Below are 22,313 nucleotides of genomic sequence, written 5' to 3'. Positions count from 1 at the left end.
AGGAGCAGGCTACATAAGCCTGGTGACCTGAGTTCAAAGGTAAAAGGAGAACTCATTCCATAAAGTTGTCCTCTGACCTTACTCACATATGTGCCATGGCACATGAACCTGCCACCCCCACTGTGCATACACACACCATGATAACAAAAGTTAAATGCAAAGTTAGGTATCCAGTGCTGAGGTCAGAATTAGCAAAGTGAGGTTATTTGAGCTATTTGATTATCAGTGTTCATACACATGCTCTGTCTGGAGACTGGAGTGTTTGTATGCATGTGTCTAAGTGCTTTATCCCATTACAGGCACAGAACTATACAGTGTGATGGTGATCTGTGCACCTGAGTGTAAAATACGCGTGTTTGCTCCAAATGCTTTTTCCTCTATGCCTTCTTGAGAGGTCACAGACCACATTAGGACGATGATTGAAATTATTTTGGCAAATGAAGAAATAGAAACTGAAAATGGTAAGGGCAGGGCACAGGGAAGAACTGCTCACAGGGTTGGTGGGGGAGGGGAGCTGACCTCATTGTTGTGAACAGAAAGAGGCTGTGGGAATGCTGTTGGCAGCCAATAACATTGAGTCATGGTTCGAGATGGACAGTTTACTCTTGCACTTTCACGTGAACTGTACAAGACGAGACAGCTTTCGAGACCAAGCTCTGAGGCGATCAAGGGACTGTCTGTCTGCTGAAAACCTTCATAGTTAAACGTAGGTTTTTCCAATTTTATTTTGTGTTTATTCTGGGAAAGGGTTATAGGTGTGTTTAGGCATGTGCGTGTGTGTATTGGGGGGTCATTCCTCAGGCATTCATCATTTATTTTCTTTTACAAAAGCATTTCTCATAGGCCAGGAACTCATCTTTAGAGCCGGGATGGCCAGGAAGCTGTAGAGATCGGCCTGCTTCTGCCTCCCCAGCCATGAATTCTAATCTCAGGCCAACATGCCTCAGTCTTTTGAAATGTGTGTTCTGCTGATTAAACTCAGGTCCTTAGGCCTGTAAAGGAAACACACAGCCACTGAGCTACCCTGTCTCCAACTCCACTGTCTCCAGCTTTCATTCGTACCTCTCCACAACAGAATTAAGTACATAAAATTGAAAGGAAATATTGTCACTGATGCATTGTATTCTTATCTGCGCTATTTTTAATAGATAACTTCAATAACCTGTGAAATTTTAGTAAGTAACTAGGTGTAAAACTAAGACCATATTGGAAATATGTATCAAAGAAAATGGATAAGACACTAATGTCAATGCTTTGACATTGCTTCTTCTTGTGAACATTTCCCCTGCATATAGCATTCTGGAGGAACATGGTCCATGGTGAGACTCTGTGTGGGAGAGGTGTGTGTCTTTCTTTGCAAAATAGTAGAATGGTAATTATGAAAAGGGAGAGTGAAAGGAGAACCAGTCTCATCTGTCAAAAGCTTCTCTACACACAGTGAATGTGGTTTTTTAGTTCCTTTAGGACCCTGTACCTTACTCGGATGCTCAGAGAGATCCCTGACTTGGTTTCACCCCTCCCCTAGGCTTCTTGCTAACTAGGCAGAGTGGGAGCTTTAATGAACCTAGTTTGGCTGCTGTGGAGGGTCTCTTGGTGATCAGTGGAACTGAGTGTATGCATGGCTTGAACAGGTAATGCTTCCTTATTATGTCTTATAGATCTGGCTCCTGCCATCATGCCTCTGCTGTAATTTCTCCTATTAAAAAATAATTAGCCTAATGTTTTTATTGTATTCCTTCTTACTATGTCTGTCATTTATTTCACCATATAGAAAACAATTTCAAACCTATCTGCTATCTGAGATTTCCCTATTCTTAGACTTTTTTGAACAAACCAGAATTTCATGCTGCTGTGTGAGAAGGCTTTTCTGGGGAGATACAAGCACACACACACACACACACACACACACACACACACACACAACATATATATATATATATCCCACAACCTACCAAACTATCGTGAAGTCTTAGGATTTCATTGCTGTGAAGAGACACCATGACCAATTCAAGTCTTATAAGAGACAAGACTTAATTGGGGCTGGTTTACAGGTTTAGAGGTTTAGTCCATTATCATCAAGTCAAGAGCATGGCAGCATCTAGGCAGGCATGACACTAGAGGAGCTGAGAGTTCTGCATCTTGTTCTGAAGGCAAACAGGAGAAGACTGGCTTCTATGTGGCTAGGAAGATGGTCTCAAAGTCCACACCAACAGTGACATGCTTCCTGCAACAGGGCCACACTTCCTCTAACAAGGCTACACCTCCTAACAGTACACTCCCTGGGTCAAGCAAATACAAACCACCATAACCCAACTTTTAAAACTGGGTTACTTATAGAAATATGAGTGAGGGTTACTTATAAAAGCAGAAATGCCTCTAAGCCAACTGCATCACCAAAGCCCACATCAGCGTAGGTGACAGCTCATAAAGCCTGGAAACCTAGAACACACTGCACAGCCTACAGGCAGCTCAAAAGGTTAAAGTATTCGCTTTCCAGGTGATTCAGTTGGTTTGGGCTTCTTGAGGGCTGCCCATCTGATTTATGGTCCTTCTAGGCAGCTGGTCTAACCTCGGAGTCCTCTGTCTTTGCAGCTTGGCTTTTCTGAGAGTGACTCACAGCAGTCCTGATTCTTTACTCTGTGTGGGAAGGTCCTAGTGAGTCTGCTGAGTTTCAGAGACTTCGTGAAGCAATTTTGAGTTGTTTAATTTGTGTCTTCAGGAGCTTCCCTAGAAGAGAAAAGGGTTGGGTCTGGGAGGAAACTGCAACCAACATATGCCCACTTCTTCCCTGAAAGTATACTTCTTGTTAAAGATTCAAAGAATGTAGTGGTTAACTCCACAGGCTAGTTCTTGCTTCTCTTCCCATGTGTGTTTCCCTACTCTATTCTCATCTGTGTCTTTCTATTATCTCACCAGCTACCATTTCATTTTGTTACTAGTTGTTATTTCTCAACCTGTTGTTGCGAGCTGAGTCTCTATACCTGGTCTCTAAACCAGGGATCCTCTCCTGGCGATCTCATCCTGTCTCATTGATTTTCCTGCTTTCACCAGCTGATGGTTCATAAATTTGTGTGTCTAGTGATGACCTCCCATGTGAACTCCAGACTCATATTTAAAGTCTACCCATCATCCCTGATTACATGTTTTAACACATTGGATTCTCAACTTTACTTCATAATCCACCTGTCACCACAGTCCTTCCTATGTTACTTGGTGACAATTCCATTTTTTAAGTTGTATAGATAACCAGTGAGTTAATTTTAATTTGTTTTTCTCATGCCTACACTGACTTAGCCATGGTGTTCAATATCTCAATGATAGCAATGACGGACTTTGACACTCTTTGCTGCTTCTTGCCCCATGGCTTATCATGTTGCTGTCTGTAGCTCAGACTTGAAGGCTTTAGATTAGATCTTTAAATTATGGATACAATTTTTCTAGTGCTGTTTGTTTCCTGAGTGCCAAGGTCTCTGGCCTAAAATTACAGCCACATTCTCGTGCCTGCAGTGTAGAGTGAGATGATATAAACAGAATTATAACAGACAGTGCCATTTAAAAATGAGAAAAAGGAGGGCTGCGGTAGCCACTCATTCCTAGAAGTTCAAAACTCAGTCAGACCTGTTTCCTTTAGTCTCTTTTCCCTCAAAGCAGAAAGTAGGCTCTATTAAAGCTCAGATTTATTCTCAGAATGTCAGAACACAGTCCAAGAATGGAATTCTGTGAGGTAAATGCTGAGTGCGTGTGAGAAAACGCCAAAGAAACAAGACCTGAATTCTGTGACCTCAGGTTCTTCAGAACACAGAATTCTTCTCAATGTTTCTTCCATCTCCTTTCAGGTGTAGCAGATAGGAATAGGTTTACTTCAGCTGTTGTTATTCATATGCCTCTATGGAAAAACATATTTCTACCACATGTGGCATGTTCTTTGATTGGACACTTTACTCAGGTGACTGTTTTTAAACCCTCAGAGTATAAATTGTCTTATAAATAAATAAAGTTGGCTATTGCACAGGACTTTGTCCACCTCATTTTTAGGCTCTGCTCTTTCAGGTTAACACAACCAACTCCAGTGGTGAGCATCATAGGATGTCCTTTATCTTCACCTTTTGGATATTTGTCTCCTTCTGGACCCTTCCTCTTTTTTCCATAGGAACACATTTTCAATTAAGTTGTCTACTTCCTGCATCTTGTTCTGAAGGCAAACAGGAGAAGACTGGCTCTAACAGACATTCTTTTATGTAGTTGTTATTTTGTTTTGTTGGTTGGTTTGCTTCTTTAAGTTTAAATGTCTTTTAAATGTTGGAGCTTTCTCGGAGTTTTTATTGGGATTCATTCCATTAAGAAAAAGTACTTACACAACTCCCAAGACTGGTTCCTCTTTACTTTGTGTATCTGAATACTATAGAAGAACCAATATGGTGCTTTGGAAACTTTAGACTACCTGGCCACATCTGCAAGACATGGCCTTAAAACTTTCTCAGGCCTTAATGAGAGATGCAGATGCACAAGTCATATAATCTATAACCTGAGAGTAAGTTGCTCTAATGAACCCTAGATTTGAACTTTGCCCCAAGACCATGTGTTCCTTTGAAAATTTGTTGATGCCTAGACAAGCAAGGAGGAGAATCAGTTTTATTTCTAGTATTTTGTTTTTGAGATAAAGTGCTACACTGCCTTGGAACTTGTTCTATAGCTAGTCTAGCCTTGATTTGTCATTCACCTGTTCTGTCCCTCCAGTGCTGTGTTTACAAGTATGGCCCATTACAGCCATCTTGAAAATCTTTTATTTTTCTGGTCCTATACTTAATCTTAGCCCCTAAATGCAGCCAATTGCCACTTTCAAATGTCTGTTTTGTTCTTTCAGTAACATCCATCAGTGCCAGTACCCTCTGAGCAGGAGTGACCCAAGACATAGGTGGACATGGCACTTCATAACTGCTTCTTGTCCTGTTACCTGGGCGACTTAGTTGTCTTTCACAAGGCTTTTTTTTGTTTCTGGATGTAACTTCCTTATACCCAGGGATTTGAGGATATATATAACCAGAATATATATATATATATTCTGGTTTCCTCTCCCTTGACTTCTCCCAAATCCATCCCAACTCCCTTCCCAACCAACTCTTTACCTATTATATCTTTCCAAAGCAAACAGACAAACAAACAAAAGCACCATAAATCACATTATTTAAAAAAGTAAAAACCCAAGAAACACACACACACACACACACACACACACACACACACACGGCCCATAAAATTACAGCATTAGAAATTATAATATGAAAACAAAAGACAATCAATGCCCAAAGAAAGTAATATCAAAGAAAGAGTCTACAAAAATATCACTGAGTTCGTTTTGTGTTGGGCATCTACTGCTTGGCATGAGGCCTCCTGTTAAGTGTGGTAAATAGGTAAATATACCTACTAATGTTTTCTTTGTTAGTAGGAATCAATTGCAGATGTCTTCTGGGCTAAGGGTTGGAGCCCATGTCTACTTTACATAATCTTGAACTCCTGTAAGACAGGAAGTGGAACCTGCCAACACTTAAGGATTCAATTCTGACTGCCACACTTGTATCCTTCTTCTGGGAAATAGAACTCATAAGGGGATTCTCTACTCAACATCAGAGGACATAGACATCATTTCTTGACAAGTGGACTGGCATGGGTATTCACAGGCTGGAAGCCATTGCTTTATGTTAGCTATTTCTGGAAATTGTATTTTACGAAGGGCAGTAATGTAAGGAAACTTGAAATGTACTACTGTTCTTTTCAGAATCTTCCTCTGCTTTCTCCTCTGAGTAAAATCCAAATTCAGTTACAATGCTTAGTATCTTGTCTATTCCCCTTTTCTTTGGTTCACTGATTTATTAACACAGACAGCGTTTCTGCTTATCAAACAGCATTCTACATTCTTGCCCAAGAACCTTTGAATTTGCTGTTATTTTATCTTTGCCCAGGATTCTCTTATCTGAGACATGTCCACTCTCATTTACTTCCATTGAGGTTTGAATTGAGTACCCCATTTGTATTGAAGCTTTCTGTCATCACCAGTCTTCAAATTGCATGCTCAAAACACCCCCTACCTCACACCTTCTCTATATCCCTGTTCTTGTCTAATACAACCAAGTTTGTAATACTTCATCTGAAACTCAGAGGATCAAATATAATTAGAAACACAGGACTTTATTCCAGGCTTTTAAAAGTTAAACAATATCTGGTGATGCGAATGGCAACAATAAAACTTATTCAGATAGCAATTCAAAAGTGAACTACATATAGGTTATAGAGACATATATCTGTTCAATTCATGCTTGATTAACTGATACAGTACAGAGAAAGTTTTCAGTTTTCAAAGTTTTTCATATGTTCATAAAAAGGAATTCTGGACTTGTGTATGTTTGATTTAATGACTTGTGAACAATTCTCTTGTTATAATGTAAACTATAGTGGAGCATGTGTTTTTATTATTTTCTTCATTAACATAGCTCTGTCATTTGTTGGATATGGCATATGGTAGTTTCTATTAGAAACTCAATGAATGAATGAATGAATGAATGAATAAATGATATATTGCCACTAAGGAATACCAATAGGTTTAAAAAAATAGTGAGGGCTGGGCATAGTTACCCATACCTGGCAATTCTAGTCCTCAATAGGCAAAGACAAGAAGATGTTGAGTTCAAGGCCAGACTGGGCTACATTGTAAGTCTTTGTTTTTGAAAACCATCAAACAACCACCCACCCAACTAACCAATCAACCAACTGAACAATATAAAAAAAAAACCAGTGAGAGAAACAAAAAAAAAACATCTTCAAGAGAATCTACTTATTAATATCTTAGTTATCTATTAAATTGTTTGCTTTAGTTGCCAGTTCAGTAATGTTAAGTTCCTAGAATATATGGGCTGCATTCTAAATAGTTGGCAAGTTTTGAGTCACCAGGAGGTATGAGTCAAGTGTTGGGAATTAATCCTGACAGATAGGAAAATTAAAGGTGCCAGGGACAGATCTTGGTTATAACTAAAACAAGAAAAAGAGATACTAATTGTGGAATCTCAAGACTGTAACAAAAGTATATTACACAGTTAAAAATATTAGTCATTTGGAGTATTGTCCTATAGATCAAATTACTAAGAGCATAGCCAGTAAATTAGCAAGAAATCAGTTGTGGCTAATTGTGAGAGTGTTATCCAGGAGTTAGGTCACACACACAATGGATTGTCACAGAGCTGATTACCCTGGGAGAAGCAATGCTCAGTGAAAAGTTCGGGAAAGCCTTGGTCTGTTCTGAGATCTACAAGAAAGAATGTTACGCTTCACACATTTTTGCTTGCATGTCATACTTGCACTGCCTGCTGTCTTCTGAAACACGTTTCTGTCTATCCAATGCCTATCTTCTCATGTCTGTCTTTAAAAAGTCACTTTCTGTATGAAGGTTTCTATGCAAGATCAAAGTTCATCCCGGTCTCCTGTCTTGGTCCTAGAAATTTGTCTGCATTCTACCTTTGTGAACTTGTCAAGCAATTTCAGTATTGGTAGGTGGAGGAAGAAGGATGCTGAGTTCAAGGTCAGCCTGGGCTACCTTGGTAAGACCTTGACTCCAAAAGCCAGCCTTCCATCCATCCAACCAACCAATCAACCAACTAGACACATGCATCACAAATATAAAAACAACTGGGAAAAGAAATAAGAGCAATTTCAAGGATAATTGATATATTAATGTATATTATTTATTTGTTGAAGTGTTTGATTCGGAACTATATATATGGCAAAAAGGTTCAGTAGTACTCAGTTTGGTGGGAACATATTCATGAAGCTTCTCAGGCATGGAAAATACTCAGAGCTGCAGTAATGGAGTCAAAGGGCTGACATTAGGGAAACAGTGAATCCTTGTATGCCTGCCACCTTGTTTGCAAGATTATGGAAGCTTACAAATGTTATTTGCGTTGCCTTTAAGCCACCCCTTGTGTTGAGTGCTAAGAAAACTGTCTGAGAAAATGTATTTAGCTAGTTTTGATCAGTATGAATTATCCCTGGTCAGATCATATGACTTTTGAGAATTCTCAGTATACTTCTTACTTTTAGGATCAAGAAGTGAACCGAAATCTCCTAGGACTATAATTTGACCCAGGATGCAGACAGAATAGTTGGATTCATTATTAGAAATGTGAAAGTTTTAGAATATAGAATACATAATAAAACCAACCCAGGGCTGTTTAATATTTTATGCCACTTTTTGTTATAGAGTAGGTAATTTTGCAATTACAAAGAAAATGCTTTCATAAATAAAAGGAAATTGAAATATGGCAAACCCTAATCTTTAAATTCATTCAAACAGGGCTCTTTTTGTTTTCTTAATTCTTGTTGCCAAGTATTTTAGAAACAATTCAACAGAAGAGGATAAGGGAAGTTTACAAAACTAGATATGCTGTTGACATGCAATTTATCTAGTGCCTCTTCTCACAAGAATATAAAAGATTAAATATATCATCTTAAAATTATAATGTCACAGTATGAGTCTAATGATGACTTACAAATATATATTTTACAGTTTTAGATGTTAACTCTTGTAAAGCAATGCCCTAGTGGTTGCTTGTGAAGAAACATGAAACATAATTTTGGTGAGGTCTTGTCTGACTTGCCATGACTGTACTTATCTTACTAATCTTGGCCTTTCTTAACCCCAGCCACTGTTATTTACCAACTAGATTTTCCAAGCCATGGATTTTAGTCTTGGAAGACTAGTATCAGGGCAGTTCTACTGAACAATAGTGCCTGTTTACTGATCACTCTGTCTGTGCATGGTTCTCTGCCGAGGTATGTGAGAGACAGACAGAAGTAATCATGAAACACTCCAGATATGTATTATACAATGGAGCCGTTAATAGCTGTCTATTTAGAGTTTAGTGCCCTTGGTGTAGAGTGACTGACTTTAAACACATTGTTTTTCTTCACAGACAAGCATCAGGATATGCTGCCCTTGTTAAGAATTAACTGGTTCATCCAACATCTCCTTCTCCTGTTTGTCTGTTTTTTATTCCTGACACCCATCTCATCCAGTCTTTAGACTTCCGGGGGGGGGGGCTATTCTATAAATCTCCAAACTAGGTTGTATACCTTTGATTATTAACTCTACTTGGTAAATATTTCTAAACATTTCTTCCTCTTCTGAAGTGCTAAAGACTTCGACATAATCAGTTCTCCCAAACTCGTGGGGCTAATTTCATATTCATTCACTAGAGCACCGTGATTCAAATGGCCTGCTCAGTGCTGTCAGTTAGAAAGTGATAGAAGCGGGGTTTGAACTCGGATCTCACTTTAGATTCTGCATTCTTCAAATGTAGACTATTATTTGCTAGTAGTTCTCACTGGTAATAGCAAGCATAAAAATGTAACTAAGAGAATGTAAAATTTTATAATTTATAGATGAAAGCTGTGTAAAAAAATAACTAAAACTTACTAGAAAGTTCAGCATGTTTATCAGAGAGATGTGAAATTATGATATTTTTCATTAGTAAATAATCATTAGCTAGCATAATATATTAGTAAAACAGATCATACAACCTCCCCCAACAGGGAGGGACACAACAATTTTTCATGACAAATTTCGATTTGAGGACTGAATAGATGACTCATAACAACAACAACAACAAAACCCTATAAGTACATTCTTAGTAATGAAAAAAAAAAAAAAAACAAAAAAAAAAACCCTAATGTCAAGCTCCAAAGGGGGTAAGGATGAATGTGATCCTTCAAAATTTGTGAACTTTATGCATAAAAATGTATGGTAAATATTGAATTCAATACAGAAATGTGAAGAAATGTTCTTGGGTCGTGATGATGGTAGAACATTGGTTCAACCTTAAAGGAAGTGCTGAAGACAATGATAAAAGCATGTTTAGACAGGATGCTTATGGTGTGCCAGATAGTGCATAAAGGAGGGGATAGTGCTGTTAGCAAAAACGCCAAAGAGGAAGTAGGATAATTGAGCTATTGTGGGTTAGAATAAGGAGAATTACTTTGGTGCAGTGGCTGGTTCTGATCCTTATTTGCTCGATATTTGCAAACAGTAGATTGGAGTCACAGCAGTGTAGCAGCATTTTGAATCATAGTGGTGATGCTCTAGGACAGCTAATTCTAAGATGTAAAACAGCAACTCAAAGTCTACTAATAACTACACCTTTATATATAATCAATCCATGTGGAGTTGTAAGACTAACCATCACTCCTACTTAATTAGAACAAGTTGCCTTCATCTTGGAACTGAAGTTAGGATGGACAGTTGGCATATTCTTGGTAGCCCAGTAAACTCCTAGTGGATAAGTAATGTGTGTTGGGAAGGGGGTGTAGCCTGTAGCTTTCCCTGCCTCACCTTCATTACCAGTCCCCACCCAGATTCCCTGAATCCACAGATAAAAGACACATACACAGGTTGCTCATTTTCAACTTGCCTTTTGGCACAATTGCTGGGCACTATTATCTCCCACCTGAAGTAGTGTGCCCTTATTAATATTCTTATCTCCACACACCCCACCTGCCGTAAATTAATTGCCGTAATTTTAGTGGCTCAGATACATCTAGTCCCTGCTAAACACCCGTAATACCCACCCACGGGAGTGGCCACAGACAACTGCTCCTCTCAAGACCTCGCATGGATGCTTAGCTTTATTCTCTCCAAAGCATAGTGAATTCACTTCCTACCTTGCACTTGTCTCTTTTCCTCCAGGGACCTAGAAGTTCTGTCTATTTCTCCCACCCCCACCCCTACTTCCACCCCCAGCAATTGGCCCATGGCTTCTTCACTAACAGATCAAGAACCAATCGGGGAACAGGACCTTAGCATCAGATCTGGCCCTACATGGGGATCTCCAAACACATTGTTGAACCCAAACTTTATCTCACTGTGTAAATCTAGACAGTGCATTTAATTTCTGTGTGTTTTCTCTTCTGAAAAATTAAGATAGTTAGACCAAATTCTGAGGCTGCTAAATCTGATATTCTGAAGAAGGAAAAGACTTGGCAATATATGGTACTTCAAAACTGAATTAGAGTCAGCTCCAATATAATTTCTGTATTTCAAAGATAAGTTGTCTAAGGTTATGAAGCTATTTGAAGACAGAACTAAAATATGTATTTATGTTTCTTGGCTTCCCATCTCCTTCATAGTTCTGATAAAGTTGCAAGGATTCAGATTTTATCAAAAATTCTTCATCTTCAGTATGATACAAGCTGCTATTGTTTTAGTAATTTAATGGGAACAAAGTAGCATGCATGAGAATATAATAGAAGATATTGAATTCTCTGTCATTGTTCAGACAACAATCCAAAGACTGAGATTCTGCCTCTGTAGAAACAAATTTTTGTTAGCAAATGTTAGGGGTATACTGAATACTACTCACCTAGAAGCCTATAGCCTGTGCTTAATAATATGGAGATGATTTATGTTATGTTTTGACATAGGATATGTATTCTATAAGACTGTGTTATACTTTTTATTGTTTGTGTTAATATGGCAAACAGTGCAGGGGGAAAAGTAGGAATAATTTACTTTGAGTCAGAGTTTATGTCAGTGTTCATAATTGGATAGCTGCAGTGTCTCTCAGCCTGTAGTGAGGCAGTACATGATAGAAACAAGTTAGAGAGCAAAGGTTCAAATCAGGGCGCTAGGGGGCAGATGGCATAATATAACAGGAAGGGGTCAAACCATCTTTCCAAGGCATTCCCTTAATCACTCACTTCCCCTAACTAGGACCCAGATCTACCACCTCTGCACAACCTATTCAAATATTGATACCAATAGAATAATCTATTTCTAAAGCCAGGACCTCCATGATGCAAGTACTTCCCCCAAACTCCAAACACCATTTGCATAGGGGACCACACCTGGATCATATGAGCCTTTTAGGATACTTTAAGTCCTAAGTTATAGCAAAGCTTTTTAAGATATCTTTGTTCTCAACATGTGTGTGTTAAAGAATCTGCGTTTTAGTAATTTAATCATGTAGTATGGCAGCTTTCCATATGTAGAGATTGTCCTGATGCAAGAAACAAGTTATTGATGTCTAGCTGTCAGATCCTTCAGTTCCTCCCTCAACAAGTTGAATCTTAAGAGAGTAGCAATCGTTATTCCACAAGGAATGACACAGCATTTGCTGTTGTCTAGGAAACCTACTTTCTTGATACTGAATCTGAAGAGGATGAGTGAAGTAATTTAAATCAGAGAAAAAAATTTAAAACTTAACATGGTAAAAATGATCGTCCTTAGTAGTGGCTTGATGAATACTACTCTACCAGTGTAATACTTGGCCTTCTGATAACTATTTGAATGAGTAGTAGTTGATGAGATCAATGGGAAGAAGATATAATTATAAATTAAGACTCCTTGTCTTAGGAGTCAGAGGTCTACTGGCTCTCCCCGAAATAATTACACATAATCCCCATAGAAGAAAAAAAAAACAATGACAATTGAGAGTGTGGATACTATCTGCTAACCAGGCCAGGGAGAGGAAAAGCAGTAGCCACATTCATTGCTCAAGAGCTCTGATGCTTGTTATGCCAACTGACAAATAAACTTGGTTAATAGAAACAGCCTGGGTCTTAGCATTTCAGCAAGCTGTTGGCTTGCTGCTAAACACTTTGTTCCCTGGTCAGAAAGGGCCCATCAAGCAATACTGTACACAAATGATACCTGGGATCACTCCAGGAATCTGTTGCTACTCTGGTGATTGAGATATACCGTGTAAACCACTCTCTATGTTGCACAAAAGGGCAAATATTCAAAATAAGTAATGTCTGATGTCTCATCAGCAAGAATAATTAAAGCAAAGGAGAATGGCAGTCACTGATGGCGACACTGTAGACACAATAGACCCCCAAGGAATTCTGTGGTCAAAATTGAACAAAATGACAACTTTGTCCTAGATTGCTTTATTCTGTGGCATTATTCCTGGGGACTGTGGTAAGCATGCTGTTCACTTCTGCAAGAGGCAATAGAAACACTTGAATTTGGTCATTTGCCAGAAGGAGTTGAGCTGTGTCATTAGGCTGTCATTTCTTCTGACGGGATGTTATCAGCAGGTGATAGCAGGTACTCGTCATTATGGTTGTCATGCAATATTTCCCGAGACAAACAGATGGGGTGTGTCTTCCGTGGCAGTGCTGAGTGATCATGCTGTGATTGAAATCAGCGGGACTGCTATAAATCATAGCATACACCTTAATAGTTAAACAATTATCGCTAGTGGCAGTACTGGAAAATTGTTAAGTAATGATTTGCTGATTTTTATAATGAAGAAGACACTTTATAAGGATCTTTTAATCTAAATACCACAAAAAATCAAAAGCAGAGCCTTTATTCTAAGTGTATACCTGGGGACCTTTTGTATTTATTACATTTCTCTGGACTGGAGGGAGGTAGTTTATCTTCAATAGCCAATCCCCAAAGTTCAGCAAACAGCTTTCCATATCTATTTTTAAAATTTAAGTGTGGTATACACGCACAATACTTTTATCATATAAAGATAACATGGAGAAGGAATGAAGGAGTGCAGAAGTGGCCACTATTAAAGTTAAGCCTGGCTAGACTATTTTGGTGCTACAAATAAACATGATATGAGTTGGCCTATGTGATGGAAAGAAAATAGATGTTCTTGAGGAGCAAAGACTACAGAGCTTCTTCCTGCCCCTGCCCCATTACTTTCCACCAACTTAGCCTTATTTCTCTAACATTTTCTCTACTCTCGTTCTTTTACCTCTGCAGTCCCTATGTTATTTGAAACTTATCTCAAACTCTCCACCTTTGAAAACCTCACCCTCCTGTTCTGCTGTGTGGCTTTGTCCCTTTCCTCATGATCTTTGACAGCTTTCTTCGGAATTTTGAAGCCCTATCTAGAAGTGTGTCAACTCAAGTAGACCATCGCCATCTCAGGTACAAATCTATTGACTCCCGTTCTTCGATTTGATAAACAGTTTATGTCACTGTCAACAATCATCAGTAGCAGTGAAAATCAAATATAACCATAAAAATCATAAAGACAACAGTAGTTTTGAGTCTTCTCTGTGTGCCATGGCCCGTTTTACGCAACTCACATGCATGAGCTGCAGAATTGCACAATCATCCTGTGAGGTAGATATAACCACTTTCTCAATTCCATGGGTGAATATATATTGAGTTAACTCACGAATGCTGCGGTATTGCTAGCTGGTGGCTAGTATGTTTCAAAATTGCATGTGCCTCAGCTCTTCAGCATCAGAGAAAGGAAGTGAATTTCTGGTTTTGTTCTCTTTTACTTCATTTACTCTCAGATGGTCACGTAGGGTTTGTGGCTCCTGTGCAGAGTTGACAGCACAGCTCTGGAGTTTTTCAAGATGTGGATCACTAGGTTAGGAACAGAAAAGTCAGGCACAGAAAATACATTCAAAGAATGTAATAGTCATTCACCATTTCTAGAGGTTTTTTTTCTAACAAAAACAAAGCAAAAGGTCTTAACTTGGCCACCGCATGCATGGTGGTAATTCAGTTAAACACATTCCTCATCTCCTTTGAATGAGACACAGTGTTGGGTTTTCAGAGTGCTAAGTGACATGGTTACAGTCTTACCAAGCACCACGTAGCCTAAGTACCTTTACACAAGATGACATAGATATATTTCATAGTTGCTTGATGAATGAGTAATGAAAGGAACTAAACCTCTCCTGTCTGACACTTTTAACACTTGCTATTATTTTCTCACACTTAATGCTTGAATCCATAGATCCATTCAGATTACAATTTTAAAAAGCTACAAGGTGTTTTTTTGAGGGGGGGTAGTTGTTGCCTATTTTTAATTTTTATTACTTTCTCTAATTTTTGTATAGGGATAGCTGTGTAACTATATTTAATTATCTAGTCCTATACTGAGAGTCTCATGCCTGTGTCCCCTAATTAAAGCCAGACCTGTAGATCAGTAGGGGAAACACTACAGTCCATGTAGCATGATTTTCTAGCTCCCTTCTGATTCTAACTGCCTCAAGCTGGGGACTGAGGAGATGGTATAGCTCTAAGGGGCTGAATTTCTCCTGGAGCAGATAAGAAGGATTGAAGAAGACTTGTGGGTGGCGGGACCTTGGTTAGGGATGCTCCTCCTGGACAGATATGAGTTCTCCTTAACAGTGCTTCTGCACTGGCCTATGGTGGGTGGCAGGCTGAACTTCTCACTTTCAGTTCTGATTCTTGGTCTTGCAACTCATCAAATCTGACTATGATAGTTTCCTCGTGCTTGTTAGATTTCTGTCAACTTGACAGAAGCCAGGATCATCTGGGAAGAGGGAACTTCTGTTGAGAAAATACCCACCAGATTCCCCATAGGGTCATCTTCTTGATTAATGATTGTTATGGGAGGTCTCAGCCACTGTGGGTGGTGCCATCCCTGGGCAGCTAGTTTGAGTGGTATATAAAAGCAAGCTGATATAGAGAACAGACCAGTAAAGTTTTCCTCCATGGCCTCGGTTTAGTTCCTGCCCTAACTTCTCTTCACAGTATACTATAAACTGAGGGCTGAATTATAAATACCCTTTCCAATCCAACTTGCTTTTGCATATAGTCTGTATCCCAGTAACAGGAGCCACAGTAGGGCATCAGTGAGAACACACAGGATTTTGCTGAGAAGCACTGAAAGCAAAGCCTTCATTTTTTTGGGGGGGTTATTTTATTCCTTTCTACAGGTATATTTAAGGGCAAATCAATTTTTCTGGTCGGTGGGGATGTGATATAATTTGTATGAGTCAGCTGTGGGTATTAATTATAACAGAATTCTAGAGACTGAGTGGTTTAAACAGGAAGAATTTGTTTCTTACAATCCTGGAGGCTGGGGATTTTAGGAATAAGAATCTAGCTGATTTGTGTCCTGGTGAGAGATGATTTTTCCTGGTACAGAGATGGCTATCATCTTGCCATGTTTTTAAATGGTAGGGGAGAAAGGGAAGAAGCAGGGGATAGGATGAGTGGGGAAGAGAAGGGCAGGGAGCAGCAAGCTTTTTGTGAGAGCACTAATCCTTTAGGAGGAATGTTCTTGAGTGGCGCTTCAGTCTTTGCCTTTCCCTGCCCTCCCTAGTATTCACTGTTCCTTATGTGGACTAGACACGAAGTCTTGGAGTGGGCTGCTGAAGTTAAATGCTAAGTAAGAGAGCTCTCCTCTCTATGAATTAGTCTTAGAGCTCATATCTAAACCCTCTTACAAAAACTCACTTGGGAATTTTAGGCAACACAATGCTGCTTCTTTTTTTTTTTTTTAATTCAAAACTTCTATTACCCCAACAATGAGCAGAAGAACTTATCTAAGATAATAGTAAAGCTACAAATATGACATCCTTCATATCATTAATCCTTCTGTACTGTAAGATGTTTCTTAATTATTTTAAAAGATAGAAAATATTATTTTACTCTTTTGAAAAACATAAAGTGTGTACTTTCAAAAAGCAAAATAGGAGGTAGGCTATTTTAAGCTTCTCTAACAGTGTAACCAAACCCCTTAAAAGCAGATATACATTGTAAATAACACACACACACACACACACACACACACACACACACACACACACACACTTCTAAGTACCTGAGTAGAAAATTTTAGAACAGATATATACAACCAACTTCCATCATCTTGCTTAGGTTTTGTAATTGATATAAAGCCCACAGTTGTCCTTCACATCCTATTTACTTTGAATTATTATTAGAGTTATGGTCAACATGGGCATCAATTGTATTATGGGGAACTGAAGATTTTAGGAATGATTTTTTGAAGAAATAATTCAGATCTAGATTTTTAAGTTTTCTCTACACTAGTCTTTAACAGAATGAACGAGTCTATACTTAACTATAACTTGGAGGAAAAGAGTCAGTATGAATTTTATCTCTTTAAGCCTTGCCTTTTGCTCCTACAGAATCCACTTTGACACATGGCCCTTTGGCTCTCCAAAGCAGTGTCTCTTCATGGTCCATGCTGGTGAGGTCCTTAAGAGCACAGAAGCCCATGTCAGCAGATAACCAGCCTACCGGAGGCCAAGTAAGCAAGCTTTAAGCATTGTATCATGCAATAATGTAATAATAATGTAATGTAATGCGGCAAACAATAAATAGGCCATGGCAGGCAAGGTACCATTGTTTACACTCAAGCTTTAAGAAAATGCCAGCCTTTACAAGCATTAGAGAGGACAGAAAGTATGCCACATAACAGAAGTGGGTGTTTTCTTTTACCCGGAGTCAGATCAAAAATATTTTAGGCCATCTGATTTCCTGACTAGTCATCTCTTATCACGTGGGTAGGTAGTAACCTTGGTCATTGATAAACATGACTGTCTCAAGCACAGCATCATTTCCAAACCAGGTGGTTCTGGCACCCATGCTAAATAAATTCTTTCTTTCACTTTCTGCTCTGTTACTAGGTAATCTGAAGGAATGGGATACTTTATGCTTCACACAAAAGTAATTGCAAAATCTCTTTTTTTCAATGAGTACATTAATGCAAACAGATTAGAAAATGGCATAGGTCTGTTTGTTTAGATGAGTAATTCCAACATTTGAAAATCATTTGAGAACACTGGGCATGTTTGGTGTGTAGAGCTAAAAAAAAGCCAAACAAAATGAACACACACACACACACACACACACACACACACACACACACAGAAAACTAAGCTCTGGCATCTTATTGGTAAATGCATTTCTTTCATTGTTATTCTGAGTTGTAATTTCTGTGTCACATTCAGACGAAATCCTGTAGTGTGTGGTCAGATCAAGATCGACAGTGCAGAAGGTAAGGGAGGTTATAGAAGTGAACAGAGTTATTAGAAGAATAACTTTACAAAAACCCAGAATGAGAAGGTAATTCCTGTCTTCTTCAATCATTTTTGTTGTTGTAAAATTATAAAGAATAAAAATTGAAAGAAAAAGTGTGAACAACATGTCCTGGGCACTGACTAACTATAAACAGATATTTACACAGTGACCTCCTAGGCTTTCTTGAAAGGAAGCTGGTTCTTAGAAATCTTGTGGAAAATTTCCTGAACTCAAGAATCAAATTGTGCTTAGAGTTTCAGACACACAGATTTTAGGGATTGTTGCCATGGGGCTCAAGGAAGAGACAGAGGAGTATCCTGGATGCTGAAGTTATAGAAATTGAGTCATTTTTAGCAAAAACACTGTAGCTCCAAATCACCTTGTTACTGTGAGATAGTGATAAAAATAACTTGAAAATAACCATCATATTTTAAAAATTTTCATGTGATAAACTACAGGACTAATAAGCTATGGTGGCAGAGGGTTTTTTTTTTTTTTTTTTTTTTTTTTTTTTTTTTTTTTTTTTTTGACTCAAACTGCACCTGAAGGATATAAGAAACTTAAACAGCACATTCCCTACCCTGTAGTAGCCAGTGACAAATAAGGCTCCTGAAGACAAGAAAAGTGTCACATGCTTTATGATTTTATTTTTTCAGCTCTTCTGGATTCCCTAAATAATTTCATTCTGGCTTTCTGTGTTTGAATGCTTGAAAACAGGTCATTCAACTGACTATAGAATGATAGTCACTGATAGCTTTTCCAGTGGATGTGAGGGAGGGCTGGAAATTTAGATTAAGTTGAATTAGAGACTTCAGGTTTCTTTTAATTTGCATCTAGAACACAGACAATTAAGTACAATTTGTCACTTAGTGACTCTTGGCTCTTTACTGTCCTAAGGACCCAAGGAAGCACAATTTGAAGTAGGAGTTTTGCCACCAAAGCAGCTTTCCTTTTGGACACTCAATTGAGAATCTTCATAGGTCCTACAGTCAAGAATCCTGGGCTACAGTGACAGTCTTGTTGGCCCATCTCACCTGTAGCATTTTTCATGCTCTTTCAAACTTTTTAAACCCTAAAAAGAAATGTTTGTATAATGAAAAGTTTGTTTATGTGGTATGTAAATACCTTCTTTTTTAGACGACCCCTTAGATTTTTCAAAGCCTACTTTAATAAGGGTTCTTAAATGCTTCAACCCGCCACCCACCAGAGGTAGTGGGAAAGGAAGGTTGATAAAAAAAACAGGGGTTGTAGACCTGTTTAGAACTAGTTCTTTGGGCAATTCCAGTCTTCATTGTCAGGATATCAGCAGTTCAGTTTACCAGCAAAACACAAACATGAATCAGTAGCAGCAACTCGATCCAGAAAAAATTGCAAGGCTCTGCCAAATCGCCCAAGTCCACTGAAGCAGCAAGAAGTAGCCAGAATATCATGAGAAATTCTTTGGTGACTTACTCTATATGGAGTCACCACAAGCAAAGATCAGCAACTTGATGCAAGGCGAATGAATACCATCAGTGAAGCCTATCAAGGCAGAGCAAAGTGAATCAATGCCAGAGCCTCCTCTCACTGTCTGTGGGGTCGTATTTATATTCTTCTTAAACATCATGTGCCCTCTCTCATGTGTCTCCCTCAGAAAAACATCCTTTCACTTGTCTGCTTCAGCAAAACCCCCTTTCACCTGTCTGCCCCAGCAAAACATCATATGACATAACTGAATTTTCAAAGGAGACCACTTCAGGGGTCTCTCCTGTGTGTTTTCATGTTAAGCCTTCTCCTTTTGTATCTCAACTAGTACCACAGCCTATAAGTTATGGTTATCCTGATACCCATGTTAAACTCTATTTGGCTAAAGCTTTCAATTATATTTCTTATTCTTCTGATTATTAAGATAATGTGTGCTCACTATAGTAAAAGTGTAGTCTACAGAGAAGTGTGAAGTGGGAGACATATTACCAGTTATGTAATGACTAACAGGTAATTCATTACTCTATTCTTCCTAGAGTTAGTTTTCTACACATTCTCTATAAAAAACAGAATGAAAAATTTGCTTTATATCTTTGTGTACTTAACACTAAATCATAGCATTTTTTTCTTATAGCATTACAGAAGTAAATATTATCATCATGCATATAGTAATACAGTTTAAATATATATTAAACTCTATCATTGATTTCTTTAATTTGGATAGATTTTGGAAATACTCAATAGAATGCATTTCTTTTGTGTATAACTCTGTGCATATTTTTAACAATTTTGTTAGAAAAAAATTTGGAGGTTGGGCATATTACTCAGGCTTCTCCAGAGAAACGGAACCAAAAGCATATGCTATTATAAACAGGGACTTATTGAGCTGACTCAGAACATCACAGAGGCTGAGAAACCCAGCAGTGACTGCTTGCAGGGTGGAGAGCTAAATCTGTTGAGACTGGAAAAGCTAGAAGCCTCAGAATGATAGAAGGGTCAAGGAACAGCCCTGGTCTAAAACCAGAGGCCCGGCGGTACTTACAGAGCCTCTGGTGCAAGTCTGAGGTCAATAGTTAAAAAGCCTGAAGTCTTATATCCACAGGCAACAACAACAAATAAGTGAACTTGGTCAGGAGGGGAGAGCATGAATGAAGGCTGGCTTCCCACTTCTACTTTTGTGGTTCATTTTGCCCAGGGCCACTCCCACCTCTTGGGATTCCTATTTGCCCTGATTTTTCAACAAGGAAGCAGTCTCTCCCAAATTCCCCTCCATAGACACCCCCTGAAGTATGGATTGCCAGTTTTCTGGGCATCTTCGCAATTCAGCCAAGCTGATAGCCAGAGTAGCCATCACAGACATTAGACCTTATGGGCATTATTATAGAAAATATGTGAACACTGATTTGATCATCTCTGTGAGTCTTCCTAACATTGCTATCTCGCCAATGCTGACATTGCAGGAAATCTTCTGGTTCCATAAGGAAGATAGAAACAGTTAATGCCAAATGTAAATATCTTTCTGGAAACTGTAGGCATAATTTTTTTTGTGCACTGTATAAAGGTCATCCTTGTGTTATTCAAATGTTGATTTCTCTGCCATCATATTTTGTTTCAATCCAGACATGGCTTTGTTGTGTTTATTCTTAGAAGCTCCCGTCTCAAGTTTGTATAAACATTGCTCCTCATTCATTTTCTATCTTGCTAATAAAAGCCAATGAGCCAATACAGAGCTTTAGAGAGAATAAGGTGAAATTTCTGATTGTAGGAGGGGTGGAGAAAGAACCAGAAAGTGAGGGAGGGAACCTTGAGGAGAGGTTGAAAGAAACATTATGAGAAGAGAGCTGAATCAAAAAGGACAAAGAAATGCAAATAAAATGAGGATGTTGTTTGGGAGAAGCCTGACTAGCTTGCAAGTTTAGAACAGAGTAATGGTTGCTCAGTATTTTGGCTCAAGACAATTTGAATAAATCTTAGTCTCTCTGTATGGTTATTGGGAAACTAGCAAAGGTAAGAAAATGCAGTTGTTTTGATTAATTTACTACTTAAATTTATATTAGAATAAGCCATTTTATCGGAAAGCATATGGAGAATAAAGACGTTGGACCTGGTGGCAGGGACTGGGGTTGGGGTTGGGGGTGGGGGAAGGCTCTCATAAATAAATTTAGAGCAAAGCTCAAGGAATGTGAAGGATACTGTGAAATCCAAATTGTGGCCTTTGTAGGTTGAGCAACTGGGGCTATCTTTGTGTGGGAATCTCCCCTGGGATAGAGGGAATGGAGAGGCATGGAGGAAACCCACTGGTAACAGTGAACCACCAGCAACTGAGTATTCTACGAGGCAACATGCTCTGCTGACTGAGAAGTTAATCCAGGCAGCAACAGTTGCTGGAAGAAGCAGAGAAGGCTGTACATGGTCTGACCATCCCAGAGCTCATCTACAAATGAAGAGATAAAGCCATAGGAAGGACATGGCATGTCTCTTGGTGGCATCATCTCACAAGGAAGCTGGAGTTGACAAAACTGGTACCCAAGTGCCAATGAGTATCACCACGCCCATACAAACAGACAGATTCAGGCATTTCTTTGAATTGTTTCCTTTCTCCCATGGAAACTTAAAAATACTGCTGCTTGGTTCTGATTCACAAGGCAGAAGTTACCAAAACTTTCTTCCCTTTTCTTTGTCTATGAGTAACTCCTTTCAGTCTTACAGTGCAACTTGCTTGCCTCTCTGCACTGGAAATGTTTACTCTGTAGCTCTTCCCTGAACTGACTTTTCCATTTCCTCTTATTTTCCCAGTTTAAAATCTCTAGCTTTTCTGGAAATTCACTTATGTAAATACTCCCATGTTTAAAGATAACATCATATTGCTGTTACTGCTCTTCTGATGTCTCCTGGAACTTCTATGCTATTCCACAGACTAGGTAAATCTGTGTCGCTTCATTTTCAAGCAAATTATATCATCTGTTTCTTTGCTCATTCTCACAGCCAGGATTTTTGCCAATTTAGTTTTGTAATGGCTTTCTTGATGACA

At 38.7% G+C, this 22,313-nt stretch overlaps 1 protein-coding gene across 12 annotated transcripts in view; it reads left to right on the top strand.

The window, feature by feature from the left end:
* The window catches only part of Il15 (interleukin 15), a 63,508-nt gene that overhangs the window by 3,894 nt on the left and 37,301 nt on the right, over positions 1-22,313 (top strand). For 6 of the 12 annotated variants that reach the window (XM_034522623.2, XM_076915460.1, XM_076915457.1 and 3 more), the window contains one exon: positions 16,924-17,045. The exons of 4 other annotated variants lie outside the window; for them this stretch is intronic. The gene's annotated coding sequence lies outside the window, so the exon portion shown is untranslated. Of the gene's footprint in view, positions 1-13,762; positions 13,931-16,923; positions 17,046-22,313 lie in introns of all 12 variants that reach the window. 2 more of the 12 variants (XM_076915459.1, XM_034522624.2) reach the window with 1 other exon arrangement.

This window comes from Arvicanthis niloticus, chromosome 18 (assembly GCF_011762505.2).
Source record: "Arvicanthis niloticus isolate mArvNil1 chromosome 18, mArvNil1.pat.X, whole genome shotgun sequence".
Taxonomy (NCBI): Eukaryota; Metazoa; Chordata; class Mammalia; order Rodentia; family Muridae; genus Arvicanthis; species Arvicanthis niloticus.
Note: the sequence above shows the minus strand (reverse complement) of the source record. Positions and strands in the feature narration are given on the sequence as shown.